We start from the raw sequence: 26,843 nt of genomic DNA, 5'->3' as shown, positions 1-26,843 counted from the left end.
TTACCCCACTCAATGCCAATATCCCATCCCACAGCATGCTTTGAAAGGATTAAAGCCTGTTATCACTCAGCTGCTACAGCATGGCCTTTTAAAGCCTATAAACTCTCTTACAATTCCCCCATTTTACCTGTCCTAAAACCAGACAAGCCTTACAAGTTAGTTCAGGATCTATGCCTTATCAACCAAATTGTTTTGCCTATCCACCCCATGGTGCCAAACCCATATACTCTCCTATCCTCAATACCTCCCTCCACAATCCATTATTCTGTTCTGGATCTCAAACATACTTTCTTTACTATTCCTTTGCACCCATCATCCCAGCCTCTCTTCACTTTCACTTGGACTGACCCTGACACCCATCAGGCTCAGCAAATTACCTGGGCTGTACTGCCGCAAGGCTTCACAGACAGACCCCATTACTTCAGTCAGGCCCAAATTTCTTCCTCATCTGTTACCTATCTCGGCATAATTCTCGTAAAAACACACGTGCTCTCCCTGCTGATCGTGTTTGATTAATCTCCCAAACCTCAATCCCTTACAAAACAACAACTCCTTTCCTTCCTAGGCATGGTTAGTGCAGTCAGAATTCTTACACAAGAGCCAGGACCGCACCTGTAGCCTTCTGTCCAAACAACTTGACCTTACTGTTTTAGCCTAGCCCTCACGTCTGCGTGCAGCAGCTGCCGCTGCTTTAATACTTTTAGAGGCCCTCAAAATCACAAACTATGCTCAACTCACTCTCTACATTTCTCATAACTTCCAAAATCTATTTTCTTCCTCATACCTGATGCATATACTTTCTGCTCCCCGGCTCCTTCAGCTGTACTCACTCTTTGTTAAGTCCCACAATTACCATTGTTCCTGGCCTGGACTTCAATCCAGCCTCCCACATTATTCCTCATACCACACCTGACCCTCATGACTGCATCTCTCTGATCCACCTGATGTTCATCCCGTTTCCCCACATTTCCTTCTTCCCTGTTTCTCACCCTGATCACTCTTGATTTATTGATGGCAGTTCCACCAGGCCTAATCACCACACACCAGCAAAGGCAGGCTATGCTACAGTACAAACCACTAGCCCGCCTCTTAGAACCTTTCGTTTCCTTTCCATCATAGAAATCTATCCTCAAGGAAATAACTTCTCAGTGTTCCATCTGCTATTCTATCTGCTATTCTACTACTCCTCAAGGATCATTCAGGCCCCCTCCCTTCCCTGCACATCAAGCTCAAGGATTTGCCCCCGTCCAGGACTGGCAAATTAGCTTTACTCAACATGGCCCAAGTCACAAAAACCAAAATACCTCTTAGTCTAAGTAGACACTTTCACTAGATAGGTAGAGGCCTTTCCTACAGGGTCTGAGAAGGCCACCACAGTCATTTCTTCCCTTCTGTCAGACATAATTCCTCAGTTTAGCCTTCCCACCTCTATACAGTCTGATAACAGACCAGCCTTTATTAGTCAAATCAGCCAAGCAGTTTTTCAGGCTCTTAGTATTCAGTGACAGACTAATGGTCTATTAAAAACACACCTCGCCAAGCTCAGCCACCAACTTAAAAAGGACTGGACAATACTTTTACCACTTTCCCTTCTCAGAAGCCAGACCTGTCCTCAGAATGCTACAAGGTACAGCCCATTTGAGCTTCTGTATAGACGCTCCTTTTCATTAGGTCCCAGTCTCATTCCAGACACCAGACCAACTTGGACTGTGCCCCCAAATAACCTGTCATCCCTACTATCTTCTGTCCAGTCATACTCCTATTCACCGTTCTCAACTACTCATACATGCCCTGCTCTCGTTTACATTGCTGATTTACACTGTTTCTCCAAGCCATCACAGCTGATATCTCCTCATTCTATCCCCAAACTGCCACTCTTAATTCTTGAAGTAAATAAATAATCTTTGCTGGCAGGACTATGCCGAACCTCTGTAGGCACTCTCTAATTAGATGTCCTAGGTCCTCCCAATTCTTAGTCCTTTTATACCTGTCTTTCTCCTTCTCTTATTCCGTTTAGTTTTTCAATTCATACGAAACCATATCCAGGCCATCACCAATCATTCTATACGACAAATGTTGCTTCTAACAACCTCACAATATCATCCCTTACCACAAGATCTTCCTTCAGCTTAATCTCTCCCACTCTAGGTTCCCACACCGCCCCTAATCCCGCTCGAAGCTGCCCTGAGAAACATCGCCCATTCTCTCTCCATACCACCCCCAAAAATTTGTGCCACCCCAACACTTCAACACTATTTTGTTTTATTTTTCTTATTAATAGTATACGATGTGGAATGGGGTTAAATCAAGCTAATTAATATATCCATCACCACAAGTACTTATAATTGTTTTATGGTAAGAACATTTGAAATTTACCCTCTTAGCAATTTTAAAATCTATAATACACTTAATTATAGTTACCAAGCTGTATGACAGATCACAAAAGTCTTATCTCTCCTATCTAACTAGAGCTTTGACCAACAGTTCTCAAAAATATGTTAGAAGGAAGGTTTCTCTGGAGTCAATGTGAGATATATAGGTGAAAAAATATCAGGAGACCTTTTCAATAGTTCTGGGAAGATGATGCAGGTTTGAATTGAAAAGCAGTGGCAGCAAAGATAGAAAAAATACACTTTTAAGAGTGCTTTCTGAGACATAACTTAAATTTGGCATCTAACTGGATGTCGATGATGAAAGAAAGGCAAATGGGCTTGTTCAAGCTTCTGAATAGGAGACTGGTTGGAGGGTTGCACCCTTATTGAGATTTAGATTATAGAAAGCTAATATTTTTAAAGAAATTACATTTGAGGCCCCTGCATACATTGAAGCAAAGACTGCTATAGACTGTGTGATATTTTGGTATGTAGACTGGAAAAGACAAACACAAAGTCCGGCATATAGGCATTTTGTTTGTTTACAGCCTCTGAGCACCCTATCTCAGGGAGCACCATTCACATCATAGATATAGCTGCTGGAGGCTCCTAGAGCAGTGATGGGGGGCTGTGTCCTATACACATCCCTCCCTCACACACACAACAGGCCAGGGACTCACCCAGGAGAGCATGCATTCATGCCCAAACCAACATCACATGTGCGTGTGGCTACACCCTCTCCCAGTAGTGCTCAGGGTCCCCCTTGGGGTGCTTCTCTTGCCACCTTCCATTCTCTTTCAGAGCTCAGATTCTCGACTCTCATTCCTTGCGACACTGAACCTGATGTTGTCACCTCACCTATCTGCATGAAACAGTGTATGAAGTATGCATACTGCTAGAGGCAAGTGAGAGCTTGGCATCTGGGGAAGGAGGATGTATGAGTGGGCAGGTGTGTGTGTGTATGTGTGTGTATGCATGTGTGTGTGCACTCATGTGTACGTCTATGTAGAAAGTGCCCACAAGCTGTTCATGTTGTGCAATTGTGGGGAAAAGAAAGAGAGATCAGATTGTTACTGTGTCTGTGTAGAAAGAAGTAGACATACAAGACTCCATTTTGTTCTGTACTAAGAAAAATTCTTCTGCTTTGAGATGCTGTTAATCTGTAACCCTACCCCCAACCCTGTGCTCTCTGAAACATGTGCTGTGTCAATTCAGGGTTAAATGGATTAAGGGCTGTGCAAGGTGTACTTTGTTAAACAGATGCTTGAAGGCAGCATGCTCGTTAAGAGTCATCACCACTCCCTAATCTCAGGTACCCAGGGACACAAAACACTGAGGAAGGCCGCAGGGACCTCTGCCTAGGAAAGCCAGGTATTGTCCAAGGTTTCTCCCCATGTGATAGTCTGAAATATGGCCTCGTGGGAAGGGAAAGACCTGACCGTCCCCCAGCCCGTAAAGGGACACCCGTAAAGGGTCTGTGCTGAGGAGGATTAGTAAAAAAGGAAGGAACGCCTCTTTGCAGTTGAGACAAGAGAAGGCATCTGTCTCCTGCAGTCCCCGGGCAATGGAATGTCTCGGTGTAAAACCTGATTGTATATTCCATCTATTGAGATAGGGGAAAACCGCCTTAGGGCTGGAGGTGGGACATGCGAGCAGCAATACTGCTCTTTAAGGCATTGAGATGTTTATGTGTATATATATCTAAAGCACAGCACTTAATTCTTTTTTTTTTTTTCTTTTTTTTTTTTTATTATACTTTAAGTTTTAGGGTACATGTGCACATTGTGCAGGTTAGTTACATATGTATACATGTGCCATGCTGGTGCGCTGCACCCACTAACTCGTCCTCTAGCATTAGGTATATCTCCCAATGCTATCCCTCCCCCCTCCCCCCTCTCCACCACAGTCCCCAGAGTGTGATATTCCCCTTCCTGTGTCCATGTGATCTCATTGTTCAATTCCCACCTATGAGTGAGAATATGCGGTGTTTGGTTTTTTGTTCTTGCGATAGTTTACTGAGAATGATGGTTTCCAATTTCATCCATGTCCCTACAAAGGATATGAACTCATCATTTTTACCTTGTTTATGATGCAGAGACCTTTGCTCACGTGTTTACCTGCTGACCTTCTCTCCACCATTATCCTATGACCCTGCCACATCCCACTCTCCGAGAAACACCCAAGAATGATCAATAAATACTAAGGGAACTCAGAGGCCGGTGGGATCCTCCGTATGCTGAACACTGGTCCCCTGGGCCCCCTTTTTTCTTTCTCTATACTTTGTGTCTCTTTCTTTTCTAAGTCTCTCGTTCCACCTAATGAGAAACACCCACAGGTGTGGAGGGGCAACCCACCCCTTCATGCAATAATATGTAAGGTTATTCTTTTTCTTATATGTAAATGGGGGTAACTTTTAATTCACACAAAGTTACTATATAGGCTAGCACACCGTTGCATAAGGGCTACAGACACAGATTTGAGAATCATCAGCGTAAATGGCCTTTGAAGCTACAGGGTAGAAGAGGTCACTCAGGGAATGTTAGTAGAAAAAGAATATAAATAAAGGCAATGATAAGAAACTTTCTTGTAATGCAATTGCACTCTCTCTCTATGGAATAATGTCATTAAAAAAATTATCTAGTAACCTATCATTCATGTAATTTTTTTTTTAGACAGAGTTTTACTCTGTCTCCCAGGATGGAGTACAGTGGTGTGATCATGGCTCACTGCAGCCTCAACCTCCCTGGCTCAAGCAATCCTCCCATCTCAGCCTCCCAAGTAGCTGGGACCACAACTGGATGCCACCATGCCTGGCTAATATATTATTTTTTGTAGAGTTGGGATCTCAGTATGTTGCCCAGGCTGGTTATAGCTCCTAAGTTCAAACAATCTTCCTGCCTCAGCCTCCCAAAATGATGGGATTACAGGCATGAGCCACCATGCCTAGTCCATTCACAAATTTTTAATGAGCACCTACTTAGATGCCTTATTCCATGAAAGTGCTAGGATATAATATTGAACCCAACAGACACAGTCTCAGCCACATGGCTTTTAAAGCTAGTGGGGGAAATGGACGTTAAGCAAATAACTTCATAAAAAAGCTGAGTTGGGGACAATAAAGCAAGAAATAAGTCCTATCTATGAGGATTCTAGTTAGGCCCCAGGGAAATCCTCCCTGAGAAAGATCCAAATATGGAGCTGGAGTTAACAAGGCAAAGCCAGTATGGATGTTGGGGCAGGGAGTGGGGAGGTGGGTATTTAGGGACAGAGCATTAAAAGCTGAAAGAACAGCATGTGCATAGGCCCTAGGATCAGGGGAAACAAAGAGATTTTACCAGGAGGCCATTGTGAGGAAGAGAGGGTCTAAGATCAGGTCAGAAAGGACTGTTGAGTGGGACAAGGTCATGAAGATGAGTATGCACATGAAATATTTTGATCCAACAGCAAAAGAAACCATTGATGAGTTCTAGCCAAGAGAGGTACAATAATCTAATTTATACTTAGAACTAGGTTTGATTGGGATTGAGGCATTTCCCAGGACTTGGACATTCAATGCCAAAACCAGAAAGTTCTAAACAAGCTGAGTTGTTTACCCTGCTTTGGACAGATAGCTCTGGCTACTGTATTGAGAACAGATTAGAGAAAAACAAGCACAAAAGAAGAGAGACCAGTCAGTAGTCTGTGGCCACCGTCCTCCTTCAAGATAATGGCCTAGGACCAAGATGGTGCTACAGGAGGGACAGGGAAGTAAGGAGAAGTGACAGAAGGACTTGGAGATGGTTTGAATGGAGTGGTAAGGAAGAGCAGGTTTCCAAGGCTGGCTTCAGCGTTGAAATCCAATTTATTGTAGAATTGGATTGATGGTAGTGCCATTATAGGAAACATCCTAGGAGAAAGGATGGGCAGGGTTCTGCATTCTGAATACAGAATAGAGCAGTGATTACACAAGCTTTGGGGTAACACTGGCTGAGACTGAATGACAGATTTTCCACTTGCTAGCTATGACCTTGGCCAAGTTATTGAATTTCTTCAGTTGCAACTTCTCCGTCTCTAAAACAGGTATTATAATAATAATACTCATTTCACAGAGATTTAAATGGATCAAATAAGATAATGTATATAAAATTCTTACATCAGCCTTAATATTTATTAAACTGATTGTTTTGGATATTATTGTTATTTTATCTCCCTTTCTAATCTCAGAGGTTTTACATAAAGTGTTTTAAGAGTTTCATGTTTTAGAGAAGCTTACAACAATAATAGCTATACCAAAAAGGAACAGGGAACATAACATCTTTACTATTGCCTCAAAGAACGAAGATCCAAGATGACACTATTATTTACTGGTTGAAATACTTTTTAATTTCAGTTGACAATTACTAGGATATATTAATAGCTTTTATACTTCTCTTTTATTACCATTAGTCAATTACTTATTTCTTTTGTTATATTTTCCATAAACATAATTTTTTTGAACCATTTACTATATGGATATTTACTGGTATGATCATATTGACTTTTGTTAATTTTGCAGCTTGATCTCAGTTTCTATTGCAATTTTATGTTTGTTCCATCTGGGATTTGTGGCTTCAATTGTAGGCTCAAAGACCATGGGACCATGTTGAGCTTGCTTTCTTGTGGCTTGATTTAGGGCTGTACATATGCAAATGTTGTTTGAAAAATAATTGTGGATAAAATATACACATCTAAAATTTAGTCTATGATTATTTTGCCTGGAGTACCTCTATTAGAAAACAAATTCCCCTTTGAAAAGTAAAATCATTCCACATTTATTTCTGAAGCACCTATCTTTTACTTTAAACTCAGAACACATGTAACTATGCATTAGAAAATTAGAAAGTATTAGAGGCTCTACTAATTATATATTATTTTTATGATTCATTTAGAAGTAGAAAGAAAACAATCATTATTAAGTGATATCTGAGGCAATATAGAATTAATGTAATAGAATTAAGTGGTATCTGAGGCAATACAGAATTAATGTTTAAAACATTAATCTCTGACAATGGAACAATTATTATTCATTTTGAACTTAGACAGTGGGATATTGCAGGAATTTTACTCTAAAGAGGAAATAAATTGTAATCACTAAGATAGATAGATAGAAAGATAGATAGAGATATATACACACATGCTATGATCTGAATGACCACCAAAGTTCATGTGCTGAAACTGAATCAACAGTGTGATAGTGTGAAGAGGTGGAGCTTTTAGGAAATGATGAGGTCATGAGGAGAGCCTTCATGGATGGGATTAGCTAGCTTGTAAAAGGGCTGGAGGGAACGAGCTATGTTCTTTTTTGTCCTTCCAGCTTCAGCTGTGGGAACATAGCGTTCAAGGTGCCATCTTAGAAGCAGAAAGCAGGCCTCAATAGACACAAACCTTCTAGCAACTTGTTCTTAGACTTCCATCCCCAGTACTGTGAGACATACGTTTCTGTTCTTATAAACTGTCCAGTATCAGGTATTTTGTTATAACAGCACAAACAATGCACACACACAGACACATATATGTAGATAGAGAGATGTCTTTGATACAGTATCTTAGGCTACCGGAATCCTACCATTGATTGACACTGGCTGCAAGAATGTTGTCAGCAACTTCAGTCCTAACCCCTCCTGGATATTCCGCTTAGGAGAATCATGTAATAGGACACCCAGCTAAAGAGCTCTGGAGAGTGAAGGGGATACCAAGCATAAGAAGAAAACCATCACAGATATTTCCATTTTTAACCTGGAAGCAAAAAGGTTATTAAAGATAACATTTTTGTAAAATTTGAAATGGGCACTTTTTTCCCATGTTTATAATTTTATAAAACCAAATCAATCAATCAATTATCATATTGATAGAACTTAATATGAAGTCATGTTGATAAAATTAAATGTACAGTGCAAATATACATATTTCATTATAAGTGTCTTCCAAGCCTATTTGGATATCAGAGTCATCTGTGAAGACTGTTAAAGCTTAGATGCCTCAATTCCATATATCACTGCTACTTACTTTAGGCAAGTCGCCTAAACTCTCTGTGCCTCAGTTACCTCATCTGTAAAATGGGGATAACAGCCCTATCTTCCTAACAGGAATGTTATGCTGATTAAATGAGTTAATGTATGTAAGGTCTTTTGAAAGTTCCTGGTACATTAAAAAAGAAACACATGCCGACATGTAGTGATTGCTATTCTTATTCCCTGTGTAAGTTACTTGGATCTTTATTTCCAGGGATTTTGTTCTGGCTCTCACTATGGGTTTATTCCTAGAGGGAGCTCAGTTTTCCTAGCCAGGTACTGTGAATTTGGGGTTAAATGGAGAGAAAATGTTGTGCATGTTGCTGTGGCTGTTGGGGCAGTACTTCTATTAGTATGTGTGTAGGGCAGCTGAGGGGCAAGACAAGGCATTCAGAGATCATACTTTGGAACTGGAAGCAGGTCATCCTGTACCCTAATAATTCCCGAATGGGATTTAGCTTTGTCATTTCCCCAAAGTGTTCCATGGCCTACTGAAACATGTATTTTCTAAATGAAAATAGATTTGTTTATGCAACCATAAATATAACTTTGAATTTATTTCAAAGCATAGATTTGAAACCTTAAAATATGACAACAAAATGGGGAACTAATCTTGGACACAAATAAGCTTTGGCAAATATCGTGACAGGTCCCACCGAAGCTGAATGACTGTGCAGGTTGATACACTGGACATTTTCGGTGAAACCTGTGTGAACAGACAACTGGAGGGTCATATGATTTATCCTCTCCCCAGTACCTTGGCACAAGGTAAAACTTCTCGATGTTTGATGCAACCTAGAAGGGGTTGGTTACAGTAAACAAATGAAGTTACCATTTCTTATGCGGAGAAAGGAGAGGGTTGAACAGATTGTGTACAATTTTAGAAAGTCCACCTGGAATTTTGGCCTGAGATACATGCTTTATTATGGAAGAATTTTTCTGGTATTATTAAGAATTTTTATGCATGGTGACAGTTATCAATTTATTGCCTTTCAGCTCCAAATCTACCCTTCTATTACCTGTTCTGAAATAACAGACAAGACTCTTTGAAGTCTTTCCTCTGTAGTAAGCATGATGCTAAGTTTGTCAGTAGAGGGCGCTGGAGGGCCGTGGCAGGAGGAAGGAGTTTCCTTTCACGGTGCCAGTAAGTTGCAGGTTTTTTGCTTCTTGCTCTTTCTGCGTTGCTGCCAAACTGCACTGTCCCAGCCATGCACCCAGACTGTGCTGCCTGACTTCCTGCAAACTCAAGGCCCCATCTTAGCTCAGTAATCACCTCACTGTGGCCCCCCTGATTGTGGATGCCAGGTGCCTAGGCCTCCTGTAGGCCTGCCAGGAAACTGCCTGCCAAAGCCCCACTGCCTCAGTGTGCCCTCCTGCCAAGCTCCCCCTGCTTGAGGAAGTGTGCTTCTTGTTTATACATCGACTATGAACCAGGTCTGGCCCAGGCAATGCGGCCAGTGGCTCCACCATCCAGTACGCTCCAAACACATCTTCTGGAATAGGTTTAAATCCCAGCCTCAGGAAGACGGCCCCCTTGCCAAGTTATTCCTTTCTTGGGTCCCAGGGAATTCTTTGGAACAGGGGCCCTCAATACCATCTGTTAGATTTTGTAAATAAAGACTTATTGGAATACAGGCATGCACACTGATTTATAATTTGTCTCTGGCTGCTTCGATGCTGTAATGGCAGAAACAAATAGTTGCAACAGAGACCCAATTGTCCAGAAAGCATATGCTCCGTACTATCGGACTCTTTACAGAAAAAAATTTGCTGACCTCTATTTGAGAGTTGTCTTTTCTCTCTTTATAGTCACTCCATAGTTATAGTTAATCATTATTTTTTGACCAGGCGTGGTGGCTCATTCCTGTAATCTCCCAGCACTTTAGGAGGCCAAGACAGGTGGATTGCTTAAGTCCAGGAGTTCAAGACCAGCCTGGGCAATGTGATGAAACCCCATTGCTACAAAAAGTACCAAAAATTAGCCAGGCATGGTGGTGTGCAGCTGTGGTCCCAGCTACTTGGAAGGCTGATGTGGGAGGATGCCGTGGGACCTTGAGCCTGCAGTGAGCCATGATTGTGCCACTGCACTCCAACCTGGGTGACAGAGTGAGACCCTGTCTCAAAAAAAAAAAAAAATTATCATTATAACTTATATTAAAATTTCCCAGTTCAAATTACTATGTTGTTTCTGTCTCCTGGTTAGACCTCATTGATAAATGCAATATATACTGTAATCTGATAGATTACATCCCATAGAATGGTGCCATTTTAATTTGAGAAGGAAGCAGCTACTATTTTACCTCTGGCCAATAAAAATCCTCCAGGCAAGGAAATACTCTGAGTCTGGCTACTGCCTACAAAGTGGGAAAGGGAAAAAAATAGAACAATCCTTTAGCATATAAGTTAATTATATCGATAAATTATTTCACCACATCTATACTTTATTCATTTTGTTGCACTTGGAAGCAATCCAGATGCCTACCATGTGGTAAGAATTTAGTAAATGATTTTGAATGAGTGAATTAATGAGTCTATGAATGAATATAAGGAGAACTGAAAACAAACTATAGGCAGCATTTTCCTTTCAATGCAAAGAAATGACAAATAATAAAATGTAGATAAGCTCTGGGTAATTTTTTCCTCAAATATTTACTCTGATTGTATGAAAATTATGGAAAATATATAAAGAGATGTGTCTGTGAATACATTATCTTTAAGCTATATATGCAAATGAAGTGGAAAACACAAGAAAAATAATTTTCTCCTGAAACATTCTGATAATTGAATCAAGCATTGCATTTTTGGTTTGAATTAGCTGAGCTGAACTGGTGATTCATTTCACTTCGCGTGTGAGGCCACAGCCATAGAGAGGTTCATACTGGGTTCACTTCAATAAACAGCTGCGGACTGGGGTCAATTTTTATTTTATTTAGCATTATTCATTCATTCAGATTCCATATTCAGCTAATTACTTGCAGGAACAGTACTCATTAAGAAAAATAACTCATTTACCTGGAAGAAGGCTACAGTTTGCCCTTTTGCTTGTATCTCCCTTCCTTCCCGTTGCATTTATTCTTTTTTCATTTTGAGTAACATAAAGCACAAAAATCAAATCAAGGCACTTTAAATTCTGATTTCTTGTTTCCCCAACATTCAAACCTTTTTATGGACAGAAATTAGCCTTTGCCAGGTAATTCAAATAAAGAGTTACATTCTATTTTAATCCTCTTTTCAAGTGAGCATTTTGCCATGTTGCTCACATCTTCCTGTCTGCTCACAGACCACTTTGCAATGGTTTGCTCTGCCTTCCCTTTAGCTGATTGCGGGGCATTCAGTGGAAAGCCTCAGATGCTGGTGATATTTTCTCTACTGTTTACAAGAGCAGAAAAGAATTTCACACTTTTTTGAGCACTGCAGCTGTTTCAGCACCTTTAAATGCCACTTATAAGCCATTCTAAACAAACCAACCTGGCTACCAGAAAACCAAAATACCTGTTAGTACTTTTTTCTCTATGAAGGATGAAGAGTTTTCTTTAATGTTCCAAATAAATTCAAGGAATGCATTTTCATTCTAGGCCTTCATACAAAGACAGAAATATAGGTAGATCAACATTAAAAAGATAAAAGTAGTTCCCATTTTTATTAGCAGTAGGAATTTGAGAGATCGAGAAAGTAGTGATTATTCTCTAATAGCAATCTTAAAGAAAAGTATGTAATGCTAGTTAGCTTGTCGTTTTGTTTAACCTGACCTCTAGGTTAGTGGTTCTCAACCTTGTTTGCAAGTTGGAATGACATGGGGAGCTTGAAAAAGAAAAAAATGGAATGCCTGTATCCACCTCCAGAGGTTGGGAATAAACTGGTCTAGGCTGTGGCTGATGTTTGGAAGTTTGAAAAGCTCCTCAAGTAATTGTAATGTACAGACAAGTTTGGGAACCAGTGCCCTGGATTGACCTTGGGTCCAAGGTCTTGTGTCATGGCTGTCCAACAGAACTTTCTGAGATTATGGAGGTAGTAACTGCAGTGAGAGCTACTACCCCTGGAACAGAAGAGACAAAGGGAAGAGAGTGGTGTTTTTGATATAAGAGCTAAGAAGAAAGTACTTAGGCAGATAGTGACGGCATGGGAATCCTCTGTAAGGTCTTCCTTTTAATGAAAAGCAGCCCCAAAATCATTTTCTTTTCTAATAAAGAGCAGCCTGTAAAATCGAGCTGCAGACATAGACAAGCAAGCTGGAAGCTTGCACAGGTGAATGCTGGCAGTTGCGCCAATACAAATATACTACCTGGGAGTAAGCATGTTCAAAATGGTGGCTCCATCTTCTCCTTTTGCCAGCCATGTGTACAGTAAAGAGCAGACAAGATGGCACCGGCCAAATGGAAAGGCCGTTTGCGTAATAAGATTAGGGTGGGGCAACCAGGCTTTCCATGCCCTATGTAAACATCACACCTGGTTAAACCAATCTGTGGGCCCTACAAATCAGACACCGCCTCCTCACTGCCTATACCATCTGCTGCGATCTGCAGCCTTTCCCTTTTGGATGCCTCTCTCTCACAAGAGAGCGGGAGCTGCTCTCCTCTCTCCCTTCTGCTATTAAAATTTCTGCTCCTTAACCCACTCCAGTGTGTGTATGTCCGTGTGGTTAATCTTCTTGGTGCGAGACGACGAACCCTGGGATTTACCCCAGACAATGATGCTGCTTCATTTTCACAACCAGGGAGCTTCTAAGAGGACTCTACAGAATTGAAAGTGACTCCTGAAAAGAGGAACTGCCCAGTTGGTGCTACTGTCACTGAGGTGGAATGCATCATTCTGGGAGTGGGGAAAGAAAATACCATCAACCAACTGTTGCTGCCGAACCATTGCTGGGAAGACTAATGGGAATAGACAAGAAAGAAGTCTTTTCCCCTCTCCTCCTGCTTTGTAGTCTCACTTTTAATGCCCTTAGTCATAGAATCTAACAAGACAGTAACTGGTCAAAAGGACACAGTTTGCAGAATCCCAACTCCAGTCAGCATCTCCAGGCCAGATACGGAAGCCAACTATGGACTGCATAGTTGACTGAAACCACAAAAATACCACAATGGTGGTATTTTAATAATAATTTTAGTAGTAGTAGCGAGATAATAATACTGTATTTTTACCATATCTTTTCTATGTTTTGATATGTTTACATACACAAATACTTACCATTGCGTTACAATTGCCTACAGTATTCAGTACAATAACAGGCGTACAGTTTTGTAGCCTAGGAGCAATAGGCTATAATGTAGAGCCTAGGTGTGTCATAAGCTTGTAATAACAATCATTATTCCCACAGATCAACTATGTTGTTCAGTTGTTGATCTAGGTTGTGCTCACCTAACATTTCAGCCTTCTGCAGTAGTTGGATTTATCGTTCATCAAATATCTACTCCCTGTTAATGTTGGACTTGGCTGTCAGGTATGATATGGCTGATGGAATTGTAAAGCAAAAATTAAATCTAAGTCCTCCAGCTCACTGAATGGACCCTTCTCTTGGCTAAGGGGACCTGATAAAACCTGAAAAACTAGTTCAGGCCATGACAGGAAGGTGGGTAGATGATATTGGACATGCTTCATTATACCCTTCTTCCTTTGGAGTTCAGGCATACAATTGACCAGCATTAACTTTAAAATAGAAAGTCTAAGACTGGCAGAACAGACTCTTTGTAGCAATAAGATACAAACTCCAATCCCACCCAGGTATAACATCACGTGGCAGAAAATAGGCCCTAAAATGAAATCAAAGTATTGTACCCCGAAATGTGTATCTTTGACATATTTTGAAATTGTATCAATCTACTTAGAAGTTTATTTTGCCAAGGTTAAAGATCAGCTGTTCTTGTGGGGGAAATTTACATTCTGTAGAGATTCGGCTTCCTTTACTAGGTCTCTCCAGAGAGTCTGACCCTTTGATAAGAGAGATTCACTTTTCTCTGAAGTCTGCTACCTGGAGGCTTCATCTGTATGACAAGAACCTTGGCTTGCACGACTCTCCTCTTACTTTAACTCAGAGCTGATTTCACCTCTTCAGGCAGAGCTTCACCCTTTTAACCAATTGCCAATTAGGAAATCTGTAAATCTATCTATGACCTGGAAGCGCTATACCTCCCCCCGCCATCACTAGGCTATCACACCTTTCTGGCCTGAACCAATCTATAACTCACATTTATTAATTTATGTCTATGCCTAAACTTCTGTCTCCCTAAAATATTTAAAACCAAACACCAAACTAACCCAACCACCTGGGCACATGTTCTCAGGAACTCCTGAGGTCGTGTTATGGGTCATGATCTTTAACCTTGCAAAATAAACTTCTAAGTAGATTGATACTATCTCAGATACTTTATGGTTTACAGAATGTTAGTGGACACAAATAGATGCCTTAAATGTGTTTGCCAGATTTGGAGTTGCACCATGAGAAGAATATGACTGTATTACTTCATTCTTGCCTTATTATAAGTAAATACCTGAGACTGGGTGATTTATAAAGAAAACAGATTTAATTGGCTCATGGTTGTGCAGGCTGTACAGGAAGTATAATGCTGGCACCTACTTGGCTTCTGGGGAAACTTATAATCATGGCATAAGGTGAAGGGGGAGCAGGCATGCCACATGGTGAAAGCAGGAGCAAGAGAGAAGGGGGAGGTGCCAAACTTTTTTATACATTCAAATCTCACGAGAACTCACTCATCATCGTGACAGCACTAACGGGATGGTGCTAAACCATTCGTAAGAAATCTGCCCCCATGATCCAGTCACCTCCCACCAGATTCCACCTCCAACATTGGGGATTACAATTAAATATGATACTTGGGTGGGAACATGGATCCAAACCATATCAATGCCATTTCAGCCTAGGCTACAGAATGAGATGCATGTAAGAAGTCTGTGACCTGGACCAGAGCAGCCCAGCTGAACACATGCTGGATTGGAAGAACCGCCTTTGACCTGAAGACTTGTGAGTGAGAATAAATGCTGTTGTAAGTCACTGAGTTTTGGTTTGTCATGCAGCATTATTGTGCAAATAGCGGGATGAATCACACCCTTAGCTTGTACGTTTGGCTCTTTAGTTGAAGATGAAAAATTTTAGGCAAACTAAAACTGACTCAAAAAACAGCAGCATATTATCACACAAGATGAAGAATGTGTAGGAGTTCTCTGAATTGCAGCTAACATAATGTTATCTGAATAAATGTTGAATTATTTTTCTTCTTGGGCAGTAATAAGTTTGTTATTGTTGTAGGATATTTCAAAATAGTAGATAACCATAATTAGCATGTAATTTGTTGGCAACACTGTCTTTTTAGCAGTTCTAACCCATAGAAACTTAAATTCATAGTTATCAGTAATGCTTATTGTGAATGCTTTAATGTAGCAATTCTTGCATTTTTATGCATCTTGCTAATTAATGGTTTACTGTTTTCCTGGTCTTATGTATCTATAGTCTCATTTAATTTTAACAGTTATGTCTTCTAACTAAAGGAATTAAAGCCAGAAAAGGAGGTAATTATTGGACTGATCAAAGTGATCTATTCAGTTATCTTAGATTAGGTAGGGCCAAAGCCGAACTTAGAATCTAGGTAAGATTTGGAAAGGAGCGGAAGAGGGCATCCCTATTTAGGCCAAAACTATTAGAGTAGGGATTTTTGAAGGATGAGGATTGACGTCAATTGAGATTCCAGCATACCTGGAATAGAGGATTTGTTTTAGGAATTGGTAATAAATATGTTAGATTAAAAAAGCAAAAGAAAAAGAAGTTTGCACTTGATGGAGTGGGCAGTGGAGAACTTGTATAACATCATGTTAATAATGCTTTATGGAGATTTTTCTGGTGATAATATTCAATTAAAATCTTTAAAGTTTGTAAAACATGTTAACTACCTTGTATATGTCTATTACATGCCAGACACTATGCTGGGTAGTTATATTCACATAAGTGGAGAAGTAGGCATTGTAGGGGTTAAAAAATTTAATAAGATATGGCCCCTGCTCTCAATGGAGCAGACAGATATTTTTACAGCCATAATACAAGTTATAGTTTAATAAGCACTATAATAAAGGTAAAAGAATTAAGAGAATATAGATGAGGGAAAATTAATTACTATTAGGAGGATCAAGGAAGTTTTATAGAAGAGGTTGTAAATGGACTGCTAGTAAATTACTCATAATGGACAAAAAAGAAGGCAGAATCAAAAGTGATGTCAAAACTTTTAGTCCAGGAAACAAATAATGGTTTTGTCATGGCCAGAAATAGAAACCTGGAAATTATGATAATATTAACAACAATTTTGCATCAATTTCATAATTGATGTGTGTTGTGATGAGTCCACTTAAATTTTCTGATTCAATTCTAAGTGCTTTCCAAGGCATGGTTTAAAGCATTAGAGCATGTTTTTATTTAACAGTTAGCCTCATTGACTCAGGGTGTTTAACACAGTTAGGCTTGGCATTTAAATGAGTAAGACATGAGAAAATATATCCCCATTTGGTTCTTCTTGTACATAAAGAGTGTTTTCAACAAACGTGACTAACAATGGTCTTTGCTAAAAATATATTACCTTATGTAGGCTATCTATAGTATCTTATCTATTAGAAAGTTTTGGGGATGGGATAGAAACCCCAAAAAGTTTAAAAATAATCAAGATATATACAGACACATAGACATATAAGAAGAAGAATCTCATAGTGTAGTACAATAGAATTTTAGCAAACATGGGCTTTGGTCTAAGGAAAGAAAAGTTTAAGCCAACATCATGAAGTCTTGGAAAATGTGTACAAAGACATTGCCAGTAACATTACATTCCAATCAGTAACACATGCTTTTCTTGAGGTTAAAATTACTCTTTTAAATAAGTCAGCAAAGTCAGTAAATTTCTGCAGATGCTATCATAAGTTCCTTATTATGCTATAAGTGAGACTCTCCTTTCCCATATAAGATGAAAACTGCTCTGGCCTGGTTGACTCTAACATGTTACTTCAGTAAATTGGGTAAGGCCACTTTTATCTCTCAGAACCTGTTTCCTCATCTGAGGAATGAGAAGGTAGGACTTGATTCCTCCTCCCTTTTCCCTAGTCTTCCTCTCTCTCTCTCCCTCCTTCCCTCCAAAAGGAACCTCCTTTTGGGACTTCCTTTGTGTCCTAGTTTAGATTCTTATGTATTTTACCCAGAGTACTATAATCCCTAGCAAGTCTCTTTACTGCCAATATTGTCTTCCTCAAAGCTATTCTCAAAAAAATGACCTGAATAATGAATCTAAAACCCCAATGTGACTATGTTTTTTTCTTAGTTGGCTACAGGTGATTCTACCTGATGTAGCTCCTGTTGTTTTTGCCATAGCTTCATTGCGGGCTACTTTCCCCTACTCTCTCATCACCTGGTTACTGCTGTCCTCTCTGAATGTAGTGAGTGCCCTCTATGACTTTGTGTATGGGCAAACTCCTGTTCATCCTTCAAACTCTTATCAAATGTCCTTTCCTCTGTGATACCTTCAAGAAGAGTAAATTCTTTCCTTCTCTTTTGTCATTATACTTGGTTTTTGCTTCTACGGTGGCACTTATTCCATTGTATTACACTTAAATTTCTGTATGTCTGACTCTTTATGCTCTGGGCACAGTGCCTTGCACATAATGGGTAGTCAATAAATACATATTGATTTGTGAGCATTTTGGTGATTTTTATTGGAGACTAAACTGCATAAGTGTTTTCAATTTTCAACTTCTTTTTGATAAATCTATAAATCACTGAAAATTAAGGGAGCAGGAAAATGTGACTTTAATATTTCTTAATACTAAAAAATATATCTGAGATGCAATTATTGATCAATTTCAGTATTTTAGAAACTAAATAAAACAGTAAAATTTGTGATCACTCTAAAGTATGAAGACATGTTTGGGCTTCTTCTAAGTGTAATGAAAGCATCGGGTGATTGTTCATATAATGGATTCCTGAGCTATTTCTTTACCAACTGCCCAAAAGGCAACACATCTGTTTCCTGAGTCCTGGATAAAATTCTTTACCTACATGTAGCCCAACTTTATGTTATGACTCCTGATATGCACTTGGAAAGCCTATGTGACACATTTTCCTATGAATTTGGCTGCAGAATTCATTTGAACCAACTTGACCCTTTTGCCTTACAAAAACACTGGAAATTCCAGGATCTAATTGGCACAAGAGTTATTTTTCCAGAAAGGAAGCCAGGTTCAGAGCAGTCACCAGTTATGTTCCCTTAGCTAGAATTTTCTTTCTTGTTTTCTAATAGCGTCTCTTTAAACAATATCGGGGAATGGAGCAGAAAAAATTTATTTGAGGAGCAGTTAAACTATGATTTGGAGAAATACATAGAAAATGTTATCTTTACAACTTTACTACCTAATTTTTTTTGTGTGTGTACCTATAACAGTTTTACTAAAACTTTACTTTTTAAATGCAGAGTGTTGCCTATTGCTTGTTTGAAGTATAAATATCTTAATGAAAACCCTTAAATCATATTTAGGTGTCAAAAGAATTATCTTTTGGAAAGAATAATATAAAAATATTTTATTTTATTAATATTAAAACATTTTTAAAACATAAACGTAGGTTGAGGTTGAAATTTGAAATTGAGACAACTAGTAAAAGACAAGCAAGGTTAATAATTTTACTTGCAACTTAGAGTGAACAGGCTTTTTATCCTGGTGAGTAATTACTTGTTAGTGACTTTTATATGAACAGATATAATAAAATGGTACAAACTTAAACTATTCTATAGTAGATAAAGAAGGTAATGGATGGTGAGAAAAATAAATCCACTATATGTAAAATGTATTGTAACGAACTTGGAAGGGAAAAAAAAGATGCTACCTGTATTAGTCTGTTTTCATGCTGCTGATAAGGACATACCCAAGACTAGGCAATTTACGAAAGAAAGAAGTTTAATTGGACTTACAGTTCCACGTGGCTGGGGAAGACTCACAATCATGGTGGAAGGCAAGGAGGAGCAAGTCACATCTTATGTGGATGGCAGCAGGCAAAAAGAGCTTGTGCAGGGCAACTCCCATTTTTAAAACCATCAGATCTCATGAGACCCATTCACTATCATAAGAATAGCACAGGAAAGATCCACTCCCATAATTCAATCATCTCCCACTGGGTCCCTCCCACAACACGTGGGAAATATGGGAGCTACAAGATGAGATTTGGGTGGGGACACAGAGCCAAACCACATCATTTCACCCCGGCCCCTCCCAAATCTCTTATCTTCACATTTCACAACCAATCATGCTTTCTCAACAGTTCCCTGAAGTCTCAGTCCATTTCAGCATTAACCCAAGAGTCCAAATCCAAAGTCTCATCTGAGACAAGGCAAGCCCCTTCTGCCTATGAGCCTGTAAAATCAAAAGCAAATTAATTACTTTCTAGATACAATGGGGGTACAGGAATTGGGTAAATACAGCCATTACAAATGGGAAAAATCGGCCAAAACACAGGGATGACAGGCCCCATGCAAGTCCGAAATCCAGGAGGGCAGTCAAGTCTTAAAGCTTCAACATGATCTCCTTTGACTCCATGTCTCGCATCTGGGTCACACCAATGCAATAGGTGGGTTCCCATGGTCTTGGGCAGCTCCACCCCTGTGACTCTTCAGGGTACAGTCTCCCTCCCAGCTGCTTTCATGGGCTGGCATTGAGTGTCTGTGGCTTTTTCAGGTACAGGGTGCAAGCTTTTGGTTGATCTACCATTTTGGGGTCTGAGGGACAGTGGCCCTCTTCTCACAGCTCCACTAGGAGGTGCCCCAGTAGAGACTCTATGTGGGGTCTCTGACCACACATTTCCCTTATGCACTGTCCTAGCAGAGGTTCTCCATGAGGGCCATGCTCCTGCAGCAAACTTCTGCGTGGACATTCAGGTGTTTCAATACATCTTCTAAAATCTAGGCGGAGGTTCCTAAACCTCAATTCTTGACTTCTGTGTACCCACAAGGTAAATACCACAAGGAAACTGCTAAAGGTTGGGGCTTGCATCCTCTGAAGCCATGGTCTGAGCTGTACCTTGGCCCCTTTTAGTCATGGCAGGTGTGGCTGGGACACAGGGCACCAAGTCTCTAGACTGCACACAACACGGTGACCCTGGGCCTGGCCCACAAAACTACATTTTCCTCCTAGGTCTTCGGGCCTGTGATGGGAGGGGCTGTCGTGAAGACCTCTGACATGCCCTGGAGACATTTTCCTCATGGTAATGGGGATTAACTTTTGGTTCCTAGTAACTTATGCAAATTTCTACAGCCAGCTTGAATTTCTCCTCAGAAAATGGGATTTTCTTTTCTATTGCATTGTCAGGCTGCAAGTTTTTTGAACTTTTGTGCTCTGCTTCCCTTCTAAAACTGAATGCCCTTAACAGCACCCAAGTAACCTCTTGAATGCTTTGCTGCCTTGGAATTTTGTCTGCCAGACACCCTAAACCATCTCCCTCAAGTTCAAAGTTCCACAAATCTCTAGGGCAGTGGCAAAATGCTGCCAGTCTCTTTCCTATAACATAACAAGAGTCACCTTTGCTCCAGTTCTGAACAAATTCCTCATTTCTATCTTTCAGATTTCACCACCTCAGTGTGGACCTTATTGTTTATATCACTATCAGCATTTTGGTCAAAGCCATTTAACAAGTCTTTAGGAAGTTCCAAACTTTCCCACATTTTCTTGCCTTCTTCCGAGCCCTCCAAACTGTACCAACCTCTGCCTGTTACCCAGTTCCAATGTCGCTTCCGCATTTTCAGGTATCTTTTCAGCAGCACCCCACTCTACTGGTAGCAATTTACTGTATTAGCTCATTTTCGTGCTGCTGATAAAGAGATACCCGAGACTGAGCAATTTAAAAAAGAAAGAGGTTTAATTGAACTTACAGTTCCACATGGCTAGGGAAGCCTCACGACCATGGTGGAAGGCAAGGAGGAACAAGTCACATCTTATGTGGATAGCAGCAGGCAAAGAGAGAGAGAGCTTGTGCAGGGCAACTCCTGTTTATAAAACCATCAGATCTTGTGATTCCCACTCAGTATCACAAGAAAGACCCACCCCCATAATTCGATCATATGTTACTGGGTCCCTCCTACAACATGTGGGAATTATGGGAGCTACAAGATTAGATTTGGGTGGGGACACAGAGCCAAACCATATCACTATCTAAAGAGTTGGGGCATCATCATCAAATAGAATGACTTTTAAATGAATATTTATGTATTATAAGGTAATGTGGGGAAGAATTTGGTTAGAATTCAATCCTTGAAGCGTGGCTGACATCCATGTTCATTTTTGCTTAAGGGTTAATCTATGACATGGGGTGGGCAGAACTTAAGCAGAAAGCCATAGTCTTACTAGTTTTCGGTATTAGAGGATAGAGTTTGAGGCTTTCAGAGTGGTTGAGAATTGAGGAGAACATTCTTAAAAGGATGAATTCAAAAGCAGAGAATCCCTAAATTGTCATATAAACTGCCACTGAACTACATATGCACCAGGGGGACTCCAAGAAACTTATCAGAAAGAAAAAGCTAGATGGCTGAAAATGATGAACAGAGATTTTAGCTGCTGCTAAATCAGAGTATCTAAGAATAATAAAAATAGTTGACCACACAAAATAGTTTTGGAGAAATTGCAAATTTAATACACATCTGGTGAGAATACAAAATAGTAAACTACTTTGAAAAGTGTTAAACATCCATCTGCCATATGGCACAGCCATTTCATTCTTAGGTATTTGCCAAACCAAAATGAAACCTATGTTTACATGAAGACTGCATGTGGATGCTCATAGAACCTTTATTTGTAACAGCTACAAAATGGAAACAACCTAAATATTCGACATGGGAATGAATAAACATATTGTGGTATACCCATACAATGGAGTACATTTTACTCAGCAGTAAAAATGAGCAAACGGTTAATACACTCAATAACACTGATGAATCTCAAAGTTGCTATTTTGGGTGAAAGATGCAGGCAATAAAACAGAGTATACTATATTAGTGAATGTACATATCATTCAATGAATTTCAAATTAATCGACAGTAACAGGAAGTAAATCATTGGTTGTCTGGTGAGAGAAAGCAGGTAGAGGCAGAAGGAAGGGGCTACGAAGGGCAAGAGGACACTTGGGGGATGATGGAAATATTTTTTATATTGTGTGGCAATAGCTTCATGGCTGAATACATATGCTAAAACTTATCATCAAATTATATACTCTAAATTATGTGAGGTCTGTTGTTCTTCAATTATACCTCAATAACTGCATTAGTCTGTTTTCACACTGCTATAAAGAACTACCTGAGACTGGGTAATTTATAAAATAAAGAGGTTTAATTGACTCACAGTTCCACAGGGCTGGGGAGGCCTCAGGAAACTTACAACCATGGTGGAAGGTGAAGGGAAAGCAAGGCACATCTTACATGGCAGCAGGAGAGAGAGGGAGTGAAGGGGGAAGTGCCACACTTTAAACCATCAGATTTTATGAGAACCCACTACCATGAGAACAGCACGGGGGAACTGCCACACTTTTAAACCATCAGATTTTATGAGAACCCACTACCATGAGAACAGCACGGGGGAAATCTGCCCCCATGATCCAATCACCTCCTACCAGGTCCCTCCCCTGACACAAAGGGATTACAATTCGATATGAGATTTGGGAGGAGACACACAGCCAAACTGTATCAATAACCTTTTAATATTTTATATTCTCTGTTAAAACACAAGCTACTTGCTTTGCTTACTCTTTTCTCACAGCAACATTTAATTGTCCTTGAGGACTCAAAATGCTGTGTGGTGACTGATCATCTTGGACCATGTTAGGCACTACCTTGAACTGTTCCTCAGGGAGCAGTTACTTCCCTATTTCCATTGTTCTGAAGACAGATATACTAACCTATATGAAATGTTCTCACCAAACTTATAAATGACCAAAAGTTGAAAGTGTGAAATGGTGACACACAAAATGAATCTAAGAGATACTTTAATTTGAATTATTGATTATCTTACTTTTAACCTTCATATATTAACTGCCAATATTAAAATGAAATTCCTATCTCATGTATGCTAAATACAAGTTCAGACTACCCTCATGCATTTAAAGGATGTTCTTCCAACACCAGAATCTTTAAATGATCATCTTTCAACAATGAATCCTTCCCTATATATATATATATATATTTTTTTAATTTATACCCTTATGTATGTACCCTTAGCGTCCATACTAAGGGTATGGATAATGTGTTTCTTTTGCAAACAATTTGTTTTTTGTCTAGAATCAGCCAGCATCCATTGTGACTTAAGGAACATTGTGTTTCAGTCTTAACTAACGTTATGAATTTACATAACAGTAATTAAGAGAGGTAGACATTGCAGTCTTTATTTTTTTAATAAAATTATAAAAAAAACAGATAAATGCTTTCCATAGAGAGGCAATATTAGAATTCATATTAAAACTCAAGAATCCTTAAATGATCAGACGATTAATAACACTCTGTCTTTATGAAAAAGAAATGGTTTCATAGATGGAACCAGGGACTAGTGCATCAATTTAATGGTGCAAAAATTCTACCAACTTTACAGAAATTATGCATAAGAACTTGGTCTGCATTGTCAGTTAAGATAGCTCTTATATTTTGTATGATATTTATTTGCTTAGTTTGCTTAAAGCATTTTTACATACTTACGTAACTTAATCCTAACAAATTATCCACAAAAGATGGAGTGAGAAACATCATGATAAAATTTTTATAGTCAGGAAAATAAAGCTGCAAAATGCATATTGAAACTTGTAACATATTTAGTAGCAATGTTTCTGCTCTGGTAACCTCCACACCACCAGATTTCATTTTTCCAAGCATTCTTAACTTTATTTTGGAAAAAATATTGACATATATTGTTAGCATTAAGAAGCAAGTACTTAGAAGCAATTATTACTATAACCTCTACCCATGTGCTACTTATCTCTAAAGAACTTGGAGCTATTAAAAAAAAAGTTTGTTTTTTTTTTTTCTCATAATTGCCTTGTAAAGTAGGTTAAATAAAGGTGTGGACAAAAGTTATCTGAAAAAGAACTTGGAGGAAAGACTTTATTCTGGTGAACAGTTTGCAAATTAGGAAGACCACAGTCTTCTGTGTAAAAGGAAGGTGTTTCTAGGGAACAAAGAGAGGGTTCAGATTTTTTTTTTTTTTTTTTTTGAGACGGAGTCTCACTCTGTCCCCCAGGCTGGAGTGCAGTGGTGCAATCTGGGCTCACTGTAAGCTCCGCCTCCCGGGTTCATGCCATTCGCCTGCCTCAACCTCCCGAGTAGCTGGGACTACAGGTGCCTGCCAGCATGCCCCGCTAATTTTTTTGTATTTTTTTAGTACAGACTGTGTTTCACCATGTTAGCCAGGGTGGTCTCGATCTCCTGACCTCGTGATCCACCTGCCTTGGCCTCCCAAAGTGCTGGGATTACAGGCATGAGCCACCATGCCCGGCCGGAGAGTTCAGATCTTATAGCAAAAGTTTCTACCCAGGTTTCCAGTGAGATCTGTTTATGCAAATGAAAGATTGACACTTGTTTAGTTCTGATTGGTCAATAAGCTGAGATCTGATTGGTTGAGGCAGTTAAGCTGTGATTGATTGGTTGGTTCAGGTGAGCACTGAAAAGTCTCAAAGTTAAAAACGTACAGTTTTCCAGGGTTTTCGGGCAACTCAAAGAATATGTGTAACCTCTACTCACCAAATGGCCACTTGGCTCTATTTTAAATTTAGGCCCAGTTAGCTACTTGGGATCCATCATGAAGGACTGGCTCTTTCAGGTTCACATTTGTTCACCAAGTGATGAACCTCATTTTTGAGTGTGGAGATTGGAACTTAGGGAAGTGATTTGTAACTTTGCTCCAGCTTGAGACTTGGCTTGGAAATAACCTCCAAGGCCTGGAATACCAGCATTGACAGCCTTACCTGAGTGCACCTCAGGAGTCTGCTCAAAGAGGTGAGGCTATTAGGTGGTGATCTGCTGATGAGAACCCCGTGCTAACAAGACAGAGGTGATGCATACAATCCCTTTAGACACCAGTTAGCTCAGCCCTGGTCTCTAATTTAGTCAAATCTAAATAAGTATTTTTACATGTATATTTTTCTAATTATCTCTCACTCTTTTAGCTGAAGTCCAGAGATAAAAGACACATGCTTAAGATTTCTTCTACCTTAGTAAAACTAGGTCTAGTATTTTACCAGCACCTGGAGAAGAGATCTGTACAGAATTAAAAAAAAAAAATACCTGACAAAGTAAAACTGATATCAAGATGGGCAGGGTGTTACATTAATCTGGGGTGGAAGGCATGTTTGACAGGAGTAAATATTAAAGAAAGAAGTTAATATGTCATATTTTTAAATTATTTTATTTGAATTTTTATTAAAGTGCTTTCTATATTTTTAAGGTTTGAGCAGTATGGAGGAGAAAGGTACATATATATAGATATATATGTAATTTTTCTATGAATATTTTTAAAGAACTCTATCACTAAGTTCATATGTCTTGCATGTATTGGGAAAATGGGTAGTTGTAGAGGGTAGGTGGCTTGCTGTGGCCTAATTTGATATTGCAGATATAACCTTGTAAGTTTAGATTTACTAAAATTAAGAAAGTTTAAAATGTAAGGACAGGCACAGGAAAAATCAATGTGATTCTTATATTTATTATGAACAATTAGATATTTATGTAAACTAAAATAGTATCTCTAGATTATTTTTGGAGAAAGTCCTGCCACTCCCATGCTTTAAAGACCATTTTTTTATTAATTAAATAAATTATTTCTTGCAGTGAGAAAGGAGTTTGGAGACAGAAAGACGGAAGAGTTGATATTCCGCTCACAGATGTCAATTTTCAAAGAAATTTCTGCCCATTATGGATGCACCACAAATACTAAAGTCTATGCAATATATATTTTGAAAAGAATTTTTTTCGTGAAACTGTAATTTTCGTTCATAAGAATATATTTCCTGACTTAGCATTTTATTGACTAGATTAAAATTTTGTTCCCCAAAGTAAGTGTGTGTGTGTGTGTGTGTGTGTGCATTCCTGAGGATTATTCTAAGGCTGAACTCCTTCATAGAAATGGAATTTTTCTCTCTATGCTCACATTTTAAAACAGCTCACACAAGCCAGGCAGAGACTGCCAACCCCTTGGTTTCTAATTCTTTGTGCTAGTTCTATTAGAGGGGGCAAGTGTAATCTGACAATGGGAAACAATACACCCTTTCTCATATTCTTTATCAACATACATAAACTGGAAGAAAGAAAAAGAAAGAGAGGGGTACAGAGGGAGGAAATGAGGAAGAAGAAAGATAGGAGGGGAAGTAGGAAGAGAGGAGAAGGGGACTGTAGTGGGGGAAAGAGAGGAGAGACAGAATCTTTCCACTAAAGTTAGCATCTGA

The 26,843-nt window shown here is 39.4% G+C and overlaps 1 long non-coding RNA gene across 1 annotated transcript in view; it reads left to right on the top strand.

The window, feature by feature from the left end:
• LOC101057262 (uncharacterized) overlaps positions 1 to 26,442 on the top strand; it is a 92,856-nt gene extending 66,414 nt beyond the window's left edge. Inside the window, exons 3-5 of the long non-coding RNA XR_673327.5 lie at positions 9,051 to 9,169; positions 15,276 to 15,402; positions 26,230 to 26,442. This is a non-coding gene — a long non-coding RNA (uncharacterized LOC101057262). The remainder of the gene's footprint in view (positions 1 to 9,050; positions 9,170 to 15,275; positions 15,403 to 26,229) is intronic.
• The last annotated feature ends 401 nt before the right edge of the window (positions 26,443 to 26,843 follow it).

Source organism: Pan troglodytes, chromosome 10 (assembly GCF_028858775.2).
Source record: "Pan troglodytes isolate AG18354 chromosome 10, NHGRI_mPanTro3-v2.0_pri, whole genome shotgun sequence".
In the NCBI taxonomy this organism is placed as follows: Eukaryota; Metazoa; Chordata; class Mammalia; order Primates; family Hominidae; genus Pan; species Pan troglodytes.
Note: the sequence above shows the minus strand (reverse complement) of the source record. Positions and strands in the feature narration are given on the sequence as shown.